The sequence below is a fragment of the Cavia porcellus genome, unplaced genomic scaffold, assembly GCF_034190915.1.
Source record: "Cavia porcellus strain 051 isolate PalLab524CR breed Dunkin Hartley unplaced genomic scaffold, mCavPor4.1 scaffold_1, whole genome shotgun sequence".
NCBI classification, from domain to species: domain Eukaryota; kingdom Metazoa; phylum Chordata; class Mammalia; order Rodentia; family Caviidae; genus Cavia; species Cavia porcellus.
Genome location: NW_026947484.1, coordinates 32596430 through 32618034, shown reverse-complemented (window position 1 = coordinate 32618034; position 21605 = coordinate 32596430). Strand labels below are relative to the sequence as shown.

The following is a 21605-nucleotide window of genomic DNA, read 5'->3' as shown; positions in this document are numbered from 1 at the left end:
GAGAGCTATGATTCTTTGCAGGCTATTGTCTTTGCCCCAGGCCTTCCCCTCAGGGCAGCTCATGCGGCATCCTGAAGCTTTTAGAAGGCAAACTTCCCAGTCAGCGGCAATTTAGACTCTAGGGACCAACTCCAGGGATGAAGTGCCACAGTCAAGCTGATCAAAACATCTTCTTTTCATTCTTCTTCCCTGGAGTGTGTCTTTGGTTAATGCATTCACTGGCCCTGCACAAGACCTATCCACTTAGGGAGAAAGTGTAGCATCCTTTGTGTATTATTCTCGTCAGGGCTATATGCTGAGATAATATTGCTAGAACCTTTTAGTGAAGGCAATAAGGCCTCAGCCTACACATGAAAGAATAAAAGAAATTAAAAGGCAAGAGAGTAATTCCTTTCCAGAAAACCTACAGGAGAAAGCAATGTTAAAGAAAGCTCTCAAAGCATTTGAGGAAGATAAATTGTTGCGACAAATTTAGCCAACTGCTACTCTAAACTCTGTTTCCTACAGCGACCAACAAATGAGCACAGATTTCATGACATAAACAATACAGATGTACTATTTTAGAATTCTAGAAGGTCAGAAGTCCAAAACTGGATTTCCCAAGACTATAATCGATAGGTCACTAGGGCTGCATTCCTTTCTGGAGCCTATAAGGGAGAATGTATGTGGTTCTTTGCCTTTTCTAGCCTCTGGAGATAGCCCACACTCCTTGGCTTGCAGCCCCTCTGAAGAAGGCAATGTTGCACCTCCCTCCTTCCCATAGTCACGTTTACTTTGTCCACAGCTGGGAAAAACTCTTCAGTCCTAAAGACCGGTGTGTTTACACTTGGCTTACATGGACAATTCAGGCACAATGTCCTTCACTGAATCCTATCAACAGTGTCTCTTTGGTCATGTAAGGTAACACACTCACAGGCTACAGGGATTAGGATCTGGACATTCTCAGAGAACCATTATTATTCTATCCCACAAACCTGAGAAAAATACACATCTGGTAAGCCTGTGCTTCTCTACAGTTGTAAGTCATTGCGCATTTGATGTCAGAGGACTGGATGACTTGGGAGTAGAGTTAGGGCTGCAGCAGTGGTTTTTGGTGTTTCCCTAGCCAATAACTTTTATGGCCCTCCCGAGCTGGTTCCCTTCATTCATGCTTGTCGTGAGAGCTGGCCATGCTTTGTTGTACACCTCCTAGGCTTCTGAGTCTGGAGACTTTTATCCTTTTGATGATAACATCATGGTTCAGAGTATGGGTGTGGTCTGGCTGAAGTCTGGCTTGTAAATTGTGCTGTGTAGCAGTGTGGGCTATAGCATGTTGGCTGACTGTGTGAATGAGTAGCTGCTTCAACAGGAACTCTCAATGACTTGATGAAACACAGCCCACTGCAGCTATAACTTCTAAAAAAAAAAAAAAAAAAAAAAAAAAACAGTGACAGAGAAGCAAAACACTGGGTGCCTGGAGGAGTGCTGGGACCCTGTCCATGTCTCAGTGTGAGCTGACTACCAGTGAGCTTGAGGCAAATATTAGGGTGAGCACCGAGAATGTGGGCTTCGGCTGCGGAGGCTGAGCAGGGCCTGGCTTAGCAGGAGGTCAGGGAAGTGAGCTCTGACAGAGGTTGGGACTGGGCTTGCAGTGGTAAAACATAGCAACATGTTCTGTTTGTTTAAGTGGGAGGAAACTGGAATGAGCAGAGGCTGCCCAGAAGAGTCAAGTAGGCAGAAGCCAAACACCCTGAGAGCCGGGTAACGTTGAGTGTAAATAAGCTGAGACCACACAGTCTCAGATGGTCCTTGCAAAATGGCTAGAAGGGAGGGGGTTCGTGGTGTCAGGTTTTAAGAAATAGAAATGTGTTAGAGTTCTGCCTTATAAAATAAACCATCAAATAAATTATTGATATAGGGAGGTCCTCTTATATATTTAAAATAGAATACTATTCACCAAAAATGTATTGTCCAGCCAAGTATGATGGTGGTGTGGTATAATATAGAGTGCTGTAATTTCAAGCCCTTTGTGGGCAACTTAGTGACTTAGCAAGAACCTGTCTCAAAATGGAAAATAAAAGAGGCTGGAGATGTTGCTCAGTGGAAAAGACGTTGCCTTAGCTTCAACACCCACTACTCCCCTGCCCCCAAAGTATCATCCTCCCCCAAACACAACTGTTCTGTAAAGTAAACCAACCACATAACGTAAGGTTCTTGAAAAACATATGGACTGAGAGAACTTTTGGGAAGCACAGTGCCACATCCTAAAAATACTTTGCTAAAATCTCAAGGTGTGTGCTTCAAGTCAAGAGGTTGGCTAAGATGTGGGCACTCAAGCTGGGCAACACGCCAAGGGGAAACTCTATTCTGATGTAAAGATGTCTTGCCAGAGGATTCTGATTGCCTCACAAACAATTACGGCTTGGGCAGAGGAACTGCTTTGACTTAGAACGTGTGTGCAGCCGTTATCCTCCCAGATCCAGCACAGTGCCCTCACTGGAGACCTCACCAGTGCTCTGGGTGATTGTTTTGACAGATGGAGACAAGAAGACACACTAGATTACATAGTACTTTGGGTTCCCAGAGGCAGGTCTGAGACAGTTGGGAATAAAACCTAGAATTTCAAAATTTTACTCTGAAAATGGTCTCTTTGGGTTATAGATTCATAAGAGGGGGGTGCAGGGAGAGAAAATGTTGGCAGAAGTATGGGCATAGTGAGTAGGGGAGCAAAGCAGAGACAGAGAGAGGGCTGGTGTGAAAGGGGCAAATTTCCTGTGTGTGTTCCTTTTGTAATGAGGGGCCACATCATCTCAGGTCTTGAGCATCGTAGATTCTTAAAAAACAGGCTCCATGAGTTGAAAATGATCAAACCGTCCAGTAAATGCCATCTTGTGATCAGGAGTGACTAAGGGAGAGAAATTGCCAGAAGTTATTATAAAGTTGTATGTCTTAAATATGTAGCATTGTTATTTATCAGTATCAAATCACAGTTTTAAAGATGGGTTTACTTAGAAAGGGTGGGGGAAGGAATCATAAGAACTAGAACCAAGGAGCCATGGAGAAAAACACTTGACTTACTAGTTTTTGTGGGGGAAAAAAAAGAACAATAAAAAGAGTCAAATGTATTCGTGTTTAACGTGCTTACCTCTCAAGTGCAATCCAGGATAGAGGTATAATTCCTAGTTTCCAAAGCTAAAATCTTTGTGCCTGGCCAAGAGTAACTTGCTGAGGTTACTCAGAACCACTCCCACTCTGCCCCACCTCTGCTCTGCCATTATCCCTCAGCCTCGTTAATCACCCCTATGTGAGGAGATAGTTCTCCCCCAGAACACACGGTGTGCGTGGACAGGTCACGTGTGGGAAAGACGGAAGTAAGTGTACCGTGCTCTACTTCAGATCAATAGTGCCCAATCAAGGATAAAATGTCAAGTCAAGAGAATGAAAATGGTGGTGTGTTTATGCTGTGTGTATGCATGCCTGTGTTTTGGGGGTTCCCCAAAAGGTTTGCTCTCTTGCTTTTTGTTCAGTCTTGTTCTTCTGGTCCAATCTTTTTTCCAGTAACAAATATTTTTGATATTTTAGACACATTTATTTCTAGTAAATGAAAGCGAATAAGCACAGGATATTAGTACATTAGAGGAGAAGGGCTTCAGAAGCACCCGAGCTAGTGCCGAGAGCCAAAGCAGCGGCCACTACACTGACCCAAAGAAATCAGTTCCCTTTTGCCTTCTCCAACATCCCCTCCCAAAAAAGCCTGCAACTAAAAGAAACTTGTGAGAGATTAAATGCAATAATTATGTTATAAACTTATTTGTTAACTGTTTGAGTCTATTTGATCATTACTCAAAAAAGAATATGTAAAAATAATCTATAGTTTCAAAACCCAAAAGATATTTTGATTCTAATAAGGACCACACTATGTTTGTGTCTTGAGGTCCCATGGGTGAAAGCCAGGGTCAAGGGGGTCAAACCACCCCATGGTTTATCAGTCTGTGTCTGATGGGTCTTTTCTATTGTATAGCGTATCCAGGAGTCCTGGGTTCAAATGAGGACACTTTTCACTTGTTATGAGACCAGATTAGGAGATTACAGGCACCACTGTGAAATTTGGTTAGCGTGGAAACAGGAAATACTGTGACAGTAGTCGCTTAGGAGTAGAAGAACTTGACATTAGAAATTTAATCGTAGATGCACTAACTCTATGTGTTTTCATTCAGAAATTGTATGTAAAGAGTGGGTCACAGCTAATGTAATCTTCGTCAGTGAAATCTCAGAATCCTGTAATAGAACAAAATGCTACGGATTTTACACCTCCCCTTTAAAGCTTTAGGCAGTCAGGGTATTTTTATTGAGACTTCCAAACATAGAAATCTAATTTTTAATCTTTCCATCAAATGTCTTCATACTAGTGTTTTGAATGAGTTAATGAGTGGTACTGTTTATAGGACACAAGGTTATAATCTGAATTTATGAACTATAAAGAAAGTGCCAGTGTGCTGAGTAACTAATGAGCTTTTTAATGATGAGAAATAGATAAAGCTTTAAAATGCAGAATGCTTATCAAGGATCTCAGACAATAGCAAAGTGGAGCAATTTAGAAGTACTTACCAGGGCTACTGCTGTGACAGTGAGAAGTGAACTATTTTCTTCCATTTTAAAGCACTGTTTTTCATACATGGGAGTAATTTCTATATTTTCTTAACTAAAATTAAATGCCCTGGTATAATCCTCTTTTCAATAGAGCTCAAAATATAAATAACCTATTGATGCCACTTGTGATAAAGCAAGAGAAAATGCCTCGACAGCAGGGTGGGGAACTATCTGAATATCAACATGGGTGGTGGGATCCAGATTCTGATGAGGTCTGAGGGCTGGGATTTCACTTGCAAGCTTCCCTTGGAGCAGCCCTGCACACAGGTGTGCTACCTGCCAGAGGGAGGCAGTGCTCTGGCTGGGCTGATGCAGCTCCAGCATCTCAGGTGTTTCCCAAAAGTCATTTAGCATTCCAAGAGCGCCCTTGACATTTGCTCATGGTTGCCTCAGCTCTAGGTTCAAATCTCAGTCCTGCAGTTTCCCACTGGGTAACTTCGGGAAAATATTTTTTGATCTCCCTGAACCTTGGTTCCTTTATCTCTTATGAGAATTAGGCAGAAACCAAGCAACAGTGACTTCATCCATCTCAAAAGAACAGAACCAGGGCAGAGGAGCCAACAGAGAAGCCAATGAGAAGGGTCTTTCGGATGGTACTGGCCATTCAGCCCTGATTTGTGTGTGTGTTTCCAGCTTTCCTGGCCTTGGACTGTTCCACTCTTCCTCCTCATCTCTAACTCCCTCTCATCTCATTACTCCCTTTCAATTCTCAAATTCTTCCCCACCCTTAAGAAAAATTACCTTTATTTTAATTTGCGCAATTTTTACTTGCTATTCCTGAGTTTAATTAAAACTATTTGATGAGTAAAAAAATAAATTCTCTCACATTAGTTACTTATAATTTATATTTGGATTTGCTTCATATCTTGTGTTAACTTAGGCTTTCTAGGCAAAACACAGCACAACCAGTTAAATTCTATTTTGTGTAAGCAAGAAATAATCATTTAACTCAAGAATGGTTTGTGCAATAATTCTGTTTTGATTTTCTGAATCTGGCAACTCTAGTTAACTAAATATGAATTAGATTCTCTTTTCTTTGTCATCCTCATATTTTTATTAGACCCCAGAGAGATTTCACTTATTCAGTTGTATGCCTTCTTGTACATTTGTCTGATTCTAATAATCAAACTCCTATATGAAAAAGAAGCATGATGTATTGTTTGTTCCATTTTGCTTTTGCCATGGTCTCCTCTCGCCATGTGTCAAGGTGTATGGCCTTGACCTACATATTCAGGAGTCTTCTACAAGCGGAGGCGTTCTTGAGAAGGTTTCGAGGACATCCATGTGGATAATTATGTACAGTGAGGTCAGGTCCAGAACACCACCAACTGGGTACTTACGATGTTTATTTCTCCTTTATTTTCCTTCCCTAGGGCTACGATGATGGGTTGTTGGTCAACTGATGAATTATTGGAAGAGTCTATTACTGCAGGAGACCATAGGCCAGTAGGTTTATGAATATGGCTCAGGAGCCCCATGTATATAGAGGGGAAAATGATCACTTTATTTTTATAACCTTTTTTCAGTTATAGATGCAGGAAACAAAAACATTTGTTCTCAGTACCTGGCTGTGTTATTCAGAGAAATGAGAGATTTCAAAAATAACACATTAAAATAACAAACATAAACATCCAAAATTTAATTGTTCATTATTAATTCAACATTTCAGGAGCTGGTAGACCTATTCATGATCTGTTGTTTAAGCAATAAGCTAATAATAATAAAGAACTTTCCCGATATAAATTTGTTTTTATAACTTTATTTCAGTATCATTGGTTTTCTTTGTAATACTGCATACTTTATTTTCTGCACTTAATAATATTACTCTGAGACTAAGAATGAGCTCCATGGTAGAGCATGTATTTAGTATGCAAGAGGCCTGGGTATAGTCCACAACACACACTCACCCACACACTCACACCCCTCAAACACACACGAAGGTAAGAACTGGCACCAAAGACAACTTGAGTTCATGTATACATAATTTACTTTCCCAAACCAACTATTTCCAGAGCAAAAGGGCATAAACTATCTTCCTTTTCTAAGTGCATACTTAAAACTGCAGGCTGCCCTGTTATGGTTTATAAGTTGTCTTTAATATTCCTCTTAACTTAAATTGTAGCTGCTTAGAAATTTTTTGAGGGGGAGTAGATTTCTAGAGGAAAAGTACAAAGGCTTTGGAAACGCCCACAGGAGTAAAATCGATAAAAGAAAAAGAACTAAAACCAGTCCAAGTTTACTTTCCTTGCTAGTTCTGTTTTCCAACCTCTGACAAACAGTGTCGCTACAAAATCCAACGTAGCACAAAGGCCACTTTGAAGAATAATATTCAATATGTAAATAATTTGGATAACATAGCAAAGGTGGGTTATTTGTAGCAACTGCTGAGCGTTTGCTATTTTGCAACTTAGCAGGAAAAAACTCACTATACACAGCCTGGTTGGTGAAGTTGAGAGCTTAGGAAAGGATGGGCCTGGCTTAGGAAGGAGGTAACTGATGCAGAGAAAAGGAATCTTTTACTGCCCAAACCTCTTTGTTATTTGTGAGCTTCCAAGGGCTCAGGGAAGGTCGTGGGGAGGCTGGGGGCCTAGAGATGGGGGATTTCATGCTGGAAAATGGGTTGCTTGCTGGGTGGGAAGTGGGGGTGCCCGATCTTGGCTTGGGAGGGTGGGTGGGGGCACTTGATGAATGCCTAAGGGTTGGACCGGGAGAATAAAAGCCACGAAGGGACCGTCTCATTAAAGAATCCATTTCCCATTTTCAGCAGTTTGCTACATTAACAAGCTGAGCTGTGAAAGGATTAGATCCGCTAAGTGAGTGCCTGTTCTGTGCACCATTGCAAAACACATTTCAGAAAGCAGTGGATTCGCCTTAAATGAGTATCTGCTGGAGGAGCAAAGCCCTAGGAAAACAAAGGGGCACGCCAGGGTAAGCTAATAATTCCTGCTGTGCTTTGAGGGCAATGAAATGACTGCAGCCCTGAGAACTTTTTCTCCCTCCCCTGCAGTTGGTATAAACATAAGAGCCATTTTGATGATCATATCGACACCTCAGCAACAAGTGCTTCCCAGTTGCCAACAAAATGTCACTTCCCAAAGGGTTAAATGAACCAAAAGACCTCCACCTCAAATATTCTTTTTCTGCACACATTTAGTATGCATACCTATTAAACAAAACAATGGGCATAGATTCATATCCTGTCTACAAATAATCAAATGATACAAGAACAAATCTACCACCAGCTGCTTCGTCCCAGGCTCTGCTTTGACTGGGAGGGGAAAGCCAAGTTTCGAGCTGGGTCTACCCTGACTCAGGCCTTAACTTGCGAGCACTGCTATTCTAACCCTTTCTCTTGATCTGCTTTTCAGCCTGTCTCGGAGAACACAGCTCAGAGCAGCAGGGAAGTTGCTTAGCAAAGGGCCACCCACTTGCCTATTATTCCTTCCTCGCCTGTGACATGACACAAGAACAAAGTAGACATTAACCGCTACATTAAACCCAGAAAGAAAGTAATCAGTAACCTGTTATTCCCTTAATAAAGGGAAACACATGCAGTGTGAAATCCAGAAGACTAATCAATAGCCACAGACAATGCAATGTGCCAAACAAATTGCAAATCAATTAGAATCCTTGTTTTCTTTGAAATGGTTCACTATATCTAAAGCAATTACTCCTTCATTAGACCTAATTTAACAGCATGACTGCCCTGGCTACAACTGGCAGCGTCTGGCTATCAAATGGAAGAATGGCAGCCTATTTCTGTCTGTCTGTGAGTCTAGCACCAATCAAAAAAATTGAATTCCTTTATATGAGAGAAACTTTTAATGAATGGGTAGATATATGTTTTAATCAAAATATCAATACAGGAATGAAGGTTTCCTGTCTCCCCAGTCAGGAAATTAAAAGAGAAAAGAACTAAAGATTCACTGAATAAAAATGAGTAATTAAAATATATTTTCTCTTTTTATGCTTCAGATGGATAAAAATGACTTTAAGTATGCAAAGTCTCTTCAGCTATTTAAATCTAACACACCTCTTGGCAATAGCTTTTTGAGTTTTAAAAAGAGAATCTTCCTGGCTCTTGGAAGATTGGAATATTCATTCGGTCAACAAAATAATGTACTAGCTCATTTTATTATTAAAGCTATTTTAAAATCACTTTATCAAAGTGATTTGTGTGGAGTTAAACTCACCCATTTAAAATGGACAGTTGGTGAATGTTGGAAAAGTCACCCCAGTAAGCTCCCGTGTCCCCCGTGGGTTCCCCTACCGTCTTCCCAGTCCCTGGCCCCAGGCGGCCAGAGATCTGCTTTCTGTCGGCCCACTTTACTTTTCAGATCACTTCCCTGTGGAGGTATAGGGCTGGCAAAATGATTGAAATAAGGCTTTTGCGTCAGCCTGGGGAAATGGTTTTGTCCTTGTTGGAGGCAGCAAACAAAATACTGAAGGAGAAGATTACGAACTTTTTTGAAAGTAGATAATGTTGTAAGAGGTTAAGCCATTTCCAGAAGCTGGAGTAAATATTCCTAAATGAACTGAAAAAATGTTAATAGTCACATCTTGTTTTATATCGCTAAATCTCATAGTGTGGTACTCTTTGAGGCTCTTCACAGCTCGAAGAGTTTCTTGAAATTTAATTTTTCTGAGTTATACTTTCTGACTGTAAAAGCCACACATTTTGATTACATGAAATGCCAATATAATAGAATTATAAAGAACGTTCTTTATAGTTCCATTTCTCCCCAGTAACATTCAAAAGTACTCAAAGACATACATGTCAGGATATTTGTTACAACATTTTGGTAACAGCAGAAACATTGGGAGCAGTGGGCGTTTGAGCCTAAATGACACTGCACATGTGCCTCTTGGCTTCCTTCTTTGCTTCCCTCCTAACAGCTTTTTCTCCCCTCTTCCCCTCCCCCTAATCCTCCCTCTTCACCTCACATCAAATAGCTTTTTATTCTCTGTATCCTTTGCCTTTCTTCTTTTTTTCTTTAGAGCTCAGTGCAGGAAAATTCTTGCACTGAGGGTACCCATACCTTTTGCAGGCCAATCAACCCATTTCCCATATCCTCCTCCCCCTCCTCCTCCAAAGAAAACATTACTCTAAAGCTCTTCCCAGAAATTTGCACTGCCCCACACTGCACCCCATCCTGGCTTCTCTAACCTTTCACTCTTAGCACTGTCTCTTCATCGAATTATTTTCTTGTTCCCATTAGTCTGACTAACACTCCTGTTTTTCTCTACTCAATCAATGAACATTCCTTGAAGGCCTGCTTCTCCTGATGGGCTAGCTCTGGAAGTTGATTTTTAACTATAACGAGCAGTATTTGTGATGAAAGGGGGACGTGGAAGCACTTTTTGAAGACGATGTAGTTTGCAGCTTAGATTAAGCAGAAGCTGAGATGATTTAATTTAAGGTAAGGGAGGAAGACTGTACCCCTCCTTTCCACTCTATGCTGAGAGAGTAGAGAATAGCTTTGTCATGGAGGCTGCAATTCCAGGACTTGGTCAAAAAATAGGACTTGGGAAGAGTCTAATTTAAAGACTTTTTTAAAAAGTTAGATAAAATTTGGGGCTAGGAATTTAGCTCAGCGGCAGAAGCACCTGCCTTGCAAGCAGGCGGTTGTGAGTTCGACCCCCGGTACCGATTTAAAAAAAAAAAAGTTAGGTAAAATTCTTTCTTAGCCTATTACTATGTATGCTTTCCAGATTTCTGTGGATAGACATTTGTTCAACTGCTCTGTTCACCTCCTCCTGCTGCTTTGTCACATCCACAAGAGAAATGTCAGCTAACTGCAAGGGAAACATGTAGGCCAGGCCTGGAAGAGCTCACAATCTGATACTAAAAAGGGTTGGTCTCCCATGGACAACATAGTGATCACTGACTAGTTAAAGACTGAGTACATCAGTATGAGCTCTTCAAAGGAGAAGCATGACAAATTCCATACTTTTTGAGACAAGGGGACAAGGATCTTTGGTTTGCAAGACAAAGATACATAAATCAGATTTATACAAGTTTCCAGTGGGGTCTCTTGACTAAGAACCTCTTTGCTCATAATTTTATATCCTGTTATATTCACTAGTCAAGTGACTGCCGGCAAATTTGCAATTGTAACTAGTTACTTCAGTGTTTTTGCAGAGTTTATGTCCTACCAAAATGAGCTGTCTGGTGGTTCTGGTTCCCATCCCTGTCCACGTGATGTGGAGACCTGATTCTTGCTAATACACAGATAAAAGCTGTAACAGAATGGTGACAGAACAAATGAAGCCTGTTCTTCAAAGTAAGCACTGCCCTTTTGTTTGTTCTACTATAGAAAAACGTGAATAGACAAGTCTTTTGCAAACTTTCAGGGTACCAAGTTTTATCCCCTACCCCCACTCCCAGCATAATCATTTTGGTTGTTGGATTTTTTTTCCCTTTCATCTCTTACTGACTATTAATATTACTATTTTACCCACCATGGGTGAATGCTTAACTAATACAGTTCTTCATACAAATGCAAACTTCCTATTTACCAGCCTCTGGTGACTCTGCGTCTTGCACCAGAGTGGTATCATTCAGTTTCAGTTGCTATAGCATTTTCAAGAACCTCTCTGTTCTTGTCATAAATTATCTTTAAGTGAAAAAAGCTCAAAGGAGGTCTGCAGCAAACTGTATCAAATAATGAATTTGTAAGCGGTAGAAGAAAACACTTATCTTACTTATGCTCTTCTCCCATCGATTGTTCCATGACCCTTTTTTGGGATACAGATAAGCATAACCCTGAAAAATGTTTGTGTTGTCTTTCTTTAACTGGCAGTCTGTGGGCTGCATGATCTAATAAATATTGGCAGGGCCAAATGAAATAATATAGAAGAGCTTCTCTTCTTTAAAGTCCACAGACCAAGAGACTCTTGTCACTTGTTAATATCTCCATCAAACACTGAAGTGTTAACATATGTGATACGACCACGCAATCAAGTAAGGACCGATTTGTTGACTAATTAAACCAACACAACAAGCTCTTTAGCACCTACAAGTGACAAGTTTAGAGCAGGCAAGTGGAAACTCTCAATTGAGCCCCCTTTTATGAGACTATCATGCCAAATTCAATTCTGACTGAGTAGTATTTGAATGTACTTGACTTCCACCATGTGCTGACATGCTTACAATAATTCATCATGGGTGACAATAGCCCAATATTAGAGATTTATGATATATACAAAACAGTTACAAATGAAATGTCGCCCTTACATGGGTCTGCTTTCCTTACCCACTGCCTATTGATATTATAATTAATGGTCAATTACTTAGGGAAAAAGAAAATAGAAAATAGTCATTACTGATTTCAGTCATCATTGGTTTTTTTTTTTTTTTTGTTTGGCAAATTCTGGGGGTAAACGAAATCATTTTCACAGTGTTTGGCAATTGCTTCAAAATAAGGAATGGACACACAAGCCTGGTGTTCATGATTCATTTTAGTAACAAGAATGAGTTAATGATGTTTTAAAGGAAACCGAGTATAAATTAAGTTGTCTGATTCATGGGAAATCATTTCAAGATGTATCCTTGTGTGAACAGATAATATACAAATGTCATATATATGTGCACGTGGCTGCCTTCCCTCACAAACTACACCAGTGTTTTAAATTCAATTTCCCTGTTTCTAAAATGAAACAGCTCCACTCGCATATAACTAACAACTTTCTAATACTCAAACTTTTAAGATTTCTGATATTCTATTTCCATATCCAGTTTAATAGAAAGGGAAGTAAAACACTGCTGTTGTTTTTGGTGTGCATTTAATCTTTCTCTCCTTTTTCCTCTATATACTCATTTTTAAAATCTTTTATATGTTCACATTCAAAATTTCTGTATCCTGCCCCAACTCTCTTCTGGCTGACCTTACCCTTGCCAGCTGGACAATTCCACTTGCAGACAACCAAGAACTGATTGCACCTATATAAAAATCACAGATGTACCAGTAGATATGTGAGTTAAGTTTTTCCATTCCTCCATGCTTATAAACAAGTAAGACATATTAGCAATAGTTGATACCTGAGGCTTTCAAGTTAGCAAGGAAATTTACTGGTCTTGGTGCCCTAGGCTGTTTTAGGGGGATCCCCATTAGACAAATCCCGGATTCTGTGAATGTCAGGGCTCCGGATAAGGAGTTTACATCTCAGGGGCTAAATATCTTATATGCCCTATTTCATCCTAGCGGCTAAATACCTTCTATGCCCTACTAGTGGGAGAGTGGGTCTGGGTCAAAGTGGCTGGTTGAGAACAAGGGTCAGAACCCGGTAAGACAACAAACTGAGCAGTTGACCCCTCTCCTCCAGCCGTATGTGGCCATTCTGTTAAACAAAAGAACATCTGATAGATCATCACCCTGTAATGAAAATGACCAACTCATGCCACAGCAGATCTCCTGCCTCCTGTCCTCACACTGAATTCTGACAGATACTCATGTGGCCAGGCACCTCAAAGAGATGACTTCCTCTTTTTTTCTCTTAATCTTTAGCAGAATTCATTTTGAATAGACAGACATAATAATCATGTGGTTCAAAAATTAAAATGATATAAAATGTATTCATTAAGAAGGCTTTGCTCATAGCTCATAGTTTTATCTCTATCCTGTTTCCTGTCTCTCTTTCAATAAATTACCTTATGAGTTTCTTGTACATCTTTCCAATGTTTCCTTAGGGGAATGTAAACACACAGGTAGACAGATAGACTGATAGATAGATAGATAGATAGATAGATAGATAGATAGATAGACAGATAGACAGATGATAGATAGATAATTTTTGTTTTTGCATAATATATGTTGTTCTGAACCTTATTTTCCTTCCTTAACAATGTGCACTAGAGATATTTTCAAATCAGTATACAGATATCTGTGTCAAACTTTATTCCTGAACAGTTTCTTCAGAAGAACACTGACGAGTCTTTTCAAGGGAAACATCAGCTTCTCCTTTAAGCCCAGAGTGAAGTCTTTAGAATCTACCCGCTGCCCCAGAAGCTGGTGGCTTTCTACACCACCTTTTCTGTCCAAGAGGACTCCTTTAAGACTCCTCAGGGCCTTCAGAAGTTGCTGCAGAAGACAGTGTAATGAAGGTGCTGCTTAGGACATGAGTGGAATGGAGTCCACGTCTTTAAGGTAGGCTGTCATTCGGAACAATTTCTCTAGGAATTAAAAACTTCCTTCCAAAGGCTTTTTCCCACCTCAATAAATTTCCTTTAGTTCTAAACAGGGCTCACTCAGTGCTGTCTTCTCCATCTAGACTGGGCTGGCTCTGAGCCATCCGGGGCTTTCCTCTCCCACACTGCCCTCACTCTAGCTCATTTCATAATTATACTTACTGTCTGTTTAGTTCTTTGTCTGGTTTTAAAATCACTGTGTTGATCATTTGGAAGTTTGAAGAATGTGGAAATATATAAATAAAGACTATTAGTATCACTCATTAAGTTGGAAGGAAACTGCTACAAACAATTTGGTACATCACCTTTTGGTTTTGTAAGAATTGTGTATAACATAATCGTTACTGTTTAATAACATTTATTTATAGTTTGCATAATGTTTTAAAAAGTTAAGAAACTTTACTTTTTAGAGATACTTTAAGTATGTAGAAAAATAAGTGGAAACTACAGGGTTCCCATTTCCTCAGTGGCCTTTATTGTTTACTTACTCTGTTATGAAGATTCTGGACAAGTCATGTGCCATGGTTTAAAAAATATAATAATATTCTATCACATTTAAGTACAACTCTTTAAACAATCCCCTATGATCCAGATTGATTATATTCACATTCTTTACTTCATTAGTATTTCAACAATACTGCAATTAACAGTTTTATAAATTAATATTTACCCAGATCCCTGATTAGTTCCTACAATAAAGTCTGACAAGGGGAACTGTTAGGTCAGAAGACATGTACATCTTTATGGTTTTTAATGCAGTACATATTGCCAAATTGGTTTGGATCTATGTTAAAAGAAATACAGGTAATTACAGAGACCACAAAAAGCAATCAGCTCAAGATTCATGTGAGACCTAATATCACCCTAAGAAAGATACTTGTTCAAGGGAGTGGGAATCCTTATCCTGGGCAGTGAGACACTGCAGATGGGGAAAGCTACGGGTGGTGTGCAGAGACCAGCCTGGCAATGCTAGATTCAAGATCTCAGTCTAGGGCATTAGCTCAGGAGAGTAGAGACAAATGCGGCTAACTTGTCCCACGCTAGAAGATATGGAGCCAGACTCACCCACATATGTCTCCTGCAGATAAGGAGACACATTTGATCCTTAGAAAAGCAAGGAGATGCAGAAATATCCTGTTAATGCTAGTGCTCCCAAAGTAGGGTATGTGTACTGTGGCTTTTGAGTGCATATGCATGAAAAATGTTTATTTTAATGGTTAGAACCTTATTTTATTTTATAGCAGAAAAATTAATGATTGACACAGAACATTGTTTCTTAAAATATGCCTGATTTATAAAACAATTTCAAAAGTGACTTGGTTTTTCTTTTATGGAAACCCATAATGTAAATAATGAACAACTGATATGTGGACATGGCAATAAGGTGATAACGCAAAAGGCAGGTTTGAGAAATGTTGCTCCATATAACATATATATTTCAAAGAAGCATAAAAAGTTTTCAAATAAATTGCCTTCAAACTTTTAATGGAGGCAACCAATTTTAAAAACTCTGTGGCGAACATTTTTGATGAATCTTCACCATAGTAAGTCATCTTTTATAGAAAATTTCTTAAAATTTCATGTTTTGGCTTCAAGTTATTTCAAGAGAAAGATATACGTATTCTAGTTTAGAAGCCTAATGGTTTTAACATATTACAAGTGTGAAAGGCATATTATAATTCCTTTTTTAAAAGTATGTACTTCAAATTTATAAAAGTACCTGTAGTTCAGAGAACTTTTGGTTTAAGGGCTGGTGAAATATTTCAAAGATAATTTTAGTATGTTCAAAAGTATGGCAATTCTCTTTATAAACAGAGAAATCAAAAAGTTTAGCACAACATAAGAGTGAAATATTAGGTTTTTTATATGTACAGACACGCACATTTTCACTTTTGTTTTTAGATGCAAATTACTGGGAGGAGGGATCTTTTCATGCTTGAGAAACTTGGAGCTAAGATTTTTAAAAATCCATTAATTTTATTTTCTTTCAAGGTCCAGAGGATTTTTTTCAGACTGCTGTTGAGATCAGATGGTCTCTAAAGAAATAAATCCAATTTCAATAGAAGAGCTATGCTGTGTTGGGATTTTTCATATAATCCAGTTGCTAAATGATACCAGGGCTATTTTGATTTAAAAGAAGGAATACAGACATCATTGTGCTCAAACCTCTCCATTCTCACTAGATCAGCTAACCAAAAAAATCTTTCCCTAAAGAGAAAGAATGAATTTTTCATGATTAAGGAATATCAACATTAATAAAATAATATCTGTACTGGCGTAGAATGCTATTTAGTTGGTGATATCAAGCATAGTGCTAATGCCTTAAGTGCAAGCCATGAGAGAAAGGATGGAACTTAGTAAACCTATTACTGAGTTGTTCCTGAAATGTCACTCAACTTCTGAGACCTACAGGTGCCTCGTTAGCCCCTTGACTCAGAGGAACCGATAACTATGCTCTCTAGATTTGACAGAGAGCAAGAGAATAAGGTCATGAATGAAAGTACCATCATTAAATATATATCTGAAAATGAATTTGTTTCAAAGGGAAGGAGGACTTAATTCTTATTATTACAAACCCTTCTTAATAAAAGTTGTTAATGATTTGATCTAGAGATGCAGTGAAATCTCTTTTACTGATGTATTACCGCACTGGTTTATACAGATATGAAAAGAAAAAGAAGAGATTCTATTTCTCAGTTCGTTCAACTGCAATTTACATCAACAAGCTTTTACCTCCTGTCACCTCTGTCAGTCCTTCCCTTCCCACTACAGTGAATTTAATCGGTCTGGTGAGAAAGTACTTTCTAGGAAGCTCTTGTAGCTGTGATTTGTAATTTTGTCTAGATTAAACTTTATAGATCAGATGGCTTGGAACCCTGGTCCTTGATGAAGGTGTTCCCTGAAAAAGTGTTCGTGGTGAGACCTGAGATGACCACAGCACTGTTCAGACCTGTCAGACGGCGTTGAGGAAATCACTTGGGATGGCCTCAGGCTGACTTTGGGTAAAACTTATATTTCCTTGAAAATCAAAGTTAGAATTTCTGATACAAAGCATAATTGTACTATGTTTTCATTAATTCATGTCAAGTAGTAAACATTATACAAGCAGCACATTCTCATTATACAAAAGAAAATAAAATAGAGACACACATTTAGAATAAAGTCCCTTATGTCATCACCTTGAAATAACTATTGTTTAAATTTTTGTCTGTCTTTTAGTTTTTTCCTGAGTACCTTTGTACATAATCTCTGCCTCTCTCTCTTTAAAAACTATAATATCATATCTGTGGTTTTGATGTTCAAAATTATTCTCTAATGAACATTTACATCATCTTTAATTGCTATATAGTATTCCAGTTACACATGTTCCACAATACACCAAGTAATCCTTTACTGCTATACATTTATGTTCTTTGAAAAATAATTCCATTAGTAATGACTCTAAGAAATGTTGTAGAAAAAAATTTAAAATTAGAAGCAGAAAAACTATTTTCTCCTTTTTTCTACCCTGATACCAAAACAATATAGGAAAAAAATCAGATATATTAAATATTGTTATTTATAATTCATTCCCTATTCAGATCAGAAAAGAATTACAGAATGTTTATGTTTTTCATTATGACTTTTCAGCTAAAAATAATCTGACTTTTAGTTTTCACCATGGGCATTTACCAGTGTCATTTAATCTTTTTTTCCAGTAAGGATCTCTTTACAGTCAGTCCCTCAATGAGATACACACCCTGCTTATGCATATCTGTTTTGAAAGCTTTTAGATTCCAAAATAAATAGCATTTAGTAAGTGTTAGAACAATTTTCACTTCAATATGAAGTAAATTCTTCATCAATAACCAGTATTTATCAAGGTTGCACAAAGATACTATAAGCAATGAAGTTAATGCTTGCAAAACACTGCCTAGTGACAGCCTGACCTGTGATCTTGGTAACACAGGCAGGTCCTAATGCCTGTGCCTATGATGGCAGCCACAGTTGCACCACATTTCTTATCAACATGATCTCATCAGTTTCCCTATGGAAAAGGTGAGGCTTAATTCTAAACCAAAGCAAAAGACCTTGATGTTTTAAACTTTTTGCAACAGTAAATGTAGTCCACAGACTGAAACTTGGTCCCACTTCCTGTCCTCTTTTGCATCCTTTGTGAAATTTTAAGTCCTGGGAACTCACTGGCTGTGCAAAACCACTTCTTGGCATCCTAGATCTCCTGTGCACTAGCTCTGTAGTACCATTTGAGTCCATTTCTTCACTCTTTTCCTTCAGTGTACTTTTTGTGCCAGTCAAATCAAGCTACCTGGAATTCCTGCATCTACCAAAGCCACTGACAACTATTCCCACCTGCATACTTTTATTCATGGGTTCCATCAATTCAGAAGGTTTCATTCGTCATTTGTACTCAGCATCTGTAGCCTAATTCCACTAGTTTTTTTTTAAACCACTACAATTTCCATAAGTTTAAGGTAAGTAACCATGAGGGTACTTCAAGTGTTGTATAGTTAGGCGTCCAAATATGAGTGCTTAGTACTTAGCATTAGGTACTTCTCAAGTATTTTTGCATAGAAAGAATAGCATTAGATGCTAATACCAAGTATTTTTAGATAAAGATAATATTTGCTCCTTCTAACTTTTATTGGACACTGTAGCACTTTTTCTATATTTCTCTTTTCTGTTGTCTCCTCAAAATATATCTGAATATTATGTGTCCCCTAATATACTGTGAGCTCTACTGTATATGATTTGTCTCCAATTCATCTTTGGGGAACTAGGACAACTTGAGATTCTTGTGGGCTAACTATTTAATATATTGTCATAGTATTCATTATTCTATCTCTTCAAAAACCTTCAAGATGTCACATACTTACCTGTAGGTTTAGGTAATGGGGTGGTGGTAAGTGACTGGATCAAGAAGTGCTGAGCTGATAATCGGTTCTAGGTAGTCTTGTTGCTGGGTAACCAAGGGCAGAACTAATCATTTTAGTCCTAAAATTCAGAGTTTCTACACAGATTAAATCAAGGTAATACATGGATGCCCCAGTTTATCTCTACCTGACATTATTTCCCATTTCCTGAATGAATTCTTTGTATTAGTAGGACTGATATCCATTGAAACTCTCTTCTTCACCCTCTCCTCCATTCATCATCATCATTATTAATTTTGCATCCTAAATATTTCTTGGACCTTTCCCTTCTTTTTCATTCCCTATATTACGCCCTGCCCCCCTTATTAGGGACACTGCTGCAGCCTCATTCACGTTTCTGTTTCAATCTATGCTCCCTGTCCCCTGACCCAGCCATGACAATGATCTTTTCCAAATATAAATCTTGCTATTCTATTGCTTTTCTTTCACCCTTTGGTGTTTCTTCATCACCTCTAGGATAAAAGCTGAAGTCTTACAAAGGAATAAGAGGAAGTAATTTATAATGAACCTCCTGCTCTTGCCGCTCGTTGTCTCAAACTTTGTAGTTCAGCTGAATTTAGCTATCAATTTGTAATTCCATCAGGTTATTTTTTGCCTTTAGACTTTTGATTTGGCTGTCCCCATTGCCTGGAATGTCCTTGTTCTTGGCCAATTTTCATCCATTCTTTTTTAGTCTAGGCATTGGATTTCTTGGAAAACTTCCTCAATAGTCTTCTTTCCACATGCTTGGAAAGGTGTCCTTTATATTTCTAGCACTGCTGTATTAATTTTCAGATGGTATCATCATATATAATCCCCTGTCATTACTAAAATATGAAATCTTTAGATGAGTGTGTATTAGTCAGCATATTAGTCAACTTTCCTGTACCTGACACCAACAATTTCAAAGAGAGTTTTAGTTTGAACTCATGTTTTCAGGGTATTTAATTTATAGTCAGCTGGCACCAAGGCAAAAACATCACAACAGAGGGGCAAAGTGGAGCACCAATAGTGAAGCAAAGAAACACAGTTCACGGTGAGCAGGAAGCAGAGAAAGGGAAGAGTGCCGAAGAGGAAGGTGTGAAAGTCCAGCTACAGAGCCCAAGGTTGCAATCCATGAGCCACCAGACACACTCAGTAGTGGCTTCCATCCCCTGGGTGGCTCCCAACCCAACCAAATCAACACAAGATTTACTGTCACAGTGTGGTACTGCTTGGTTAACCTCCCTACTCACAGTACTACCAAGACTCTGACACAGAATACGCATTCAAAAACTAGAAACCTCATCACCAAATCCTTCCTGCAGAATTTGTCTTGTGATACAATGCTTCACTTGTTTTTCCTTTCCCAAATAAAGTCAATTCTGAAATACAAAGACAAAAAGGACTTTAAATAAAAAAAAAAAAAAAACAGACGTTGGTTTTAAAGATTGGCAATGATAAAACTACAATCAGACAAAATTCTCTGAGAATGACTGGCAAGCTTTTGAAAGCTTGAGAGACTCATATGGAAAGTGTAATAGCTGGATGTGCCCTTCAGGAAAACAAGAATCATAAACTCTACTGTGTTTATAGGACTATGATGAAAAAACAAAAACTAAATTATATTTGGTTAGATTGTTATATTTTTCAAAGTTACTGTAGTGCTAACAGACATCTCAAATATAATGTATGTAAAACAGAGCTTTCACTCTTTTCTCCCAAACTGATCCTCCTTTTAGTCTTCACCACTAAAATAGCAATAATTCTACTCTTTGTGTTTGTACTATAAGCCTTAGATTCATTCTCAACTTTCTGACTCACACCCCATATCAGTAAATTCTGTGAATGCCATCTGTAGATATACACCCACAATCAAGTGACTTCTAATCATTCCCACCTAGGGCAAGTCACCGTCTTCTCTTTCCTTTTCCTCTATCCTCTTCTGCTCTTAAACTCGGTCTATTCAGAAAGCAGTTTGAGTGATCCTTTCCCGGTACGAAAGTCAAATTATGTCATTCTTTTGCTTAACCTACGCTTCATCCCTCCTCACCACCCCTGCCCATGGCTTCCTCCTTTGACTCAAAGAAGCCTTAAACCCCTCTACAAGGCCAAGCCCCGCTCAGAGTCAATGCTCATCTTTCCCGCTGCTCTGCACCTCACTCTTCCCACCAGCCTCACTACCCTGCTTCCTGCACAAAATGTTCTTCCAGATACAAGCATGACTTGGGTCTTTACATAGATTTTATCTTTTCATTGAGGCCCTCTCCAGCCATTCCACCTATGGTAGATTGAAAAGGGGGCTATAATATTTTGTAGTTCCTCTCATTCTTTTACTCTTCTCATAGAGGCTGACTGAGAGAATGTGCCGGAAGCAATGATTGTGGGTTTCATAGCCTGCGCATCAAGAAATTTTGCAACTTCTACCTTTGCTCTTTTGAGATGTACCCTGGCAGTATAAAGAAGCTTGCACCAGACCCTGAAGGAGGGAGAGAGCCCACATGAAGGGAGAGGTCTGGAAGACTGCATCAAGGACCAAACACGTAGGAGAGACCACTTTCAAGCCTATATAAGGGGCCCCAGGTCAGATCAACAGAAGAGCCTCCCCGGTAATCTCAGTCCCAATTACTGATCTACAGAATTGTGAAAAATAGCAAATGATTTTTGTTTTATGCTACTACATTGGAGGTTATATAGTAACAGGTAAAAGCAGCACCAAACTTTTCAACCCTCCCCACATACTTCTTTAATTATTTGTTGCATCCATCTCTACTAATTAGAAAATAAGCTCTCTATGGGCAGGGCTTTCTTCCCCCCTCTACTTTATTGTCTTTAGTGCCTGGTACAGAGCTAGCCAATAGGTTCTTATAAATATCTTTTAAATGAATGACTGAGTGATT

At 38.8% G+C, this 21605-nt stretch overlaps 1 long non-coding RNA gene across 3 annotated transcripts in view; it reads right to left on the bottom strand.

Moving 5' to 3' along the window:
• Positions 1-21605, bottom strand: part of LOC111757380 (uncharacterized) — a 153161-nt gene that overhangs the window by 19913 nt on the left and 111643 nt on the right. Inside the window, exon 4 of one of the 3 annotated variants that reach the window (XR_010046723.1) lies at positions 1458-2884. The exons of the other annotated variants lie outside the window; for them this stretch is intronic. This is a non-coding gene — a long non-coding RNA (uncharacterized LOC111757380). Of the gene's footprint in view, positions 1-1457; positions 2885-21605 lie in introns of those variants that run through there. 3 annotated transcript variants of the gene reach the window in all.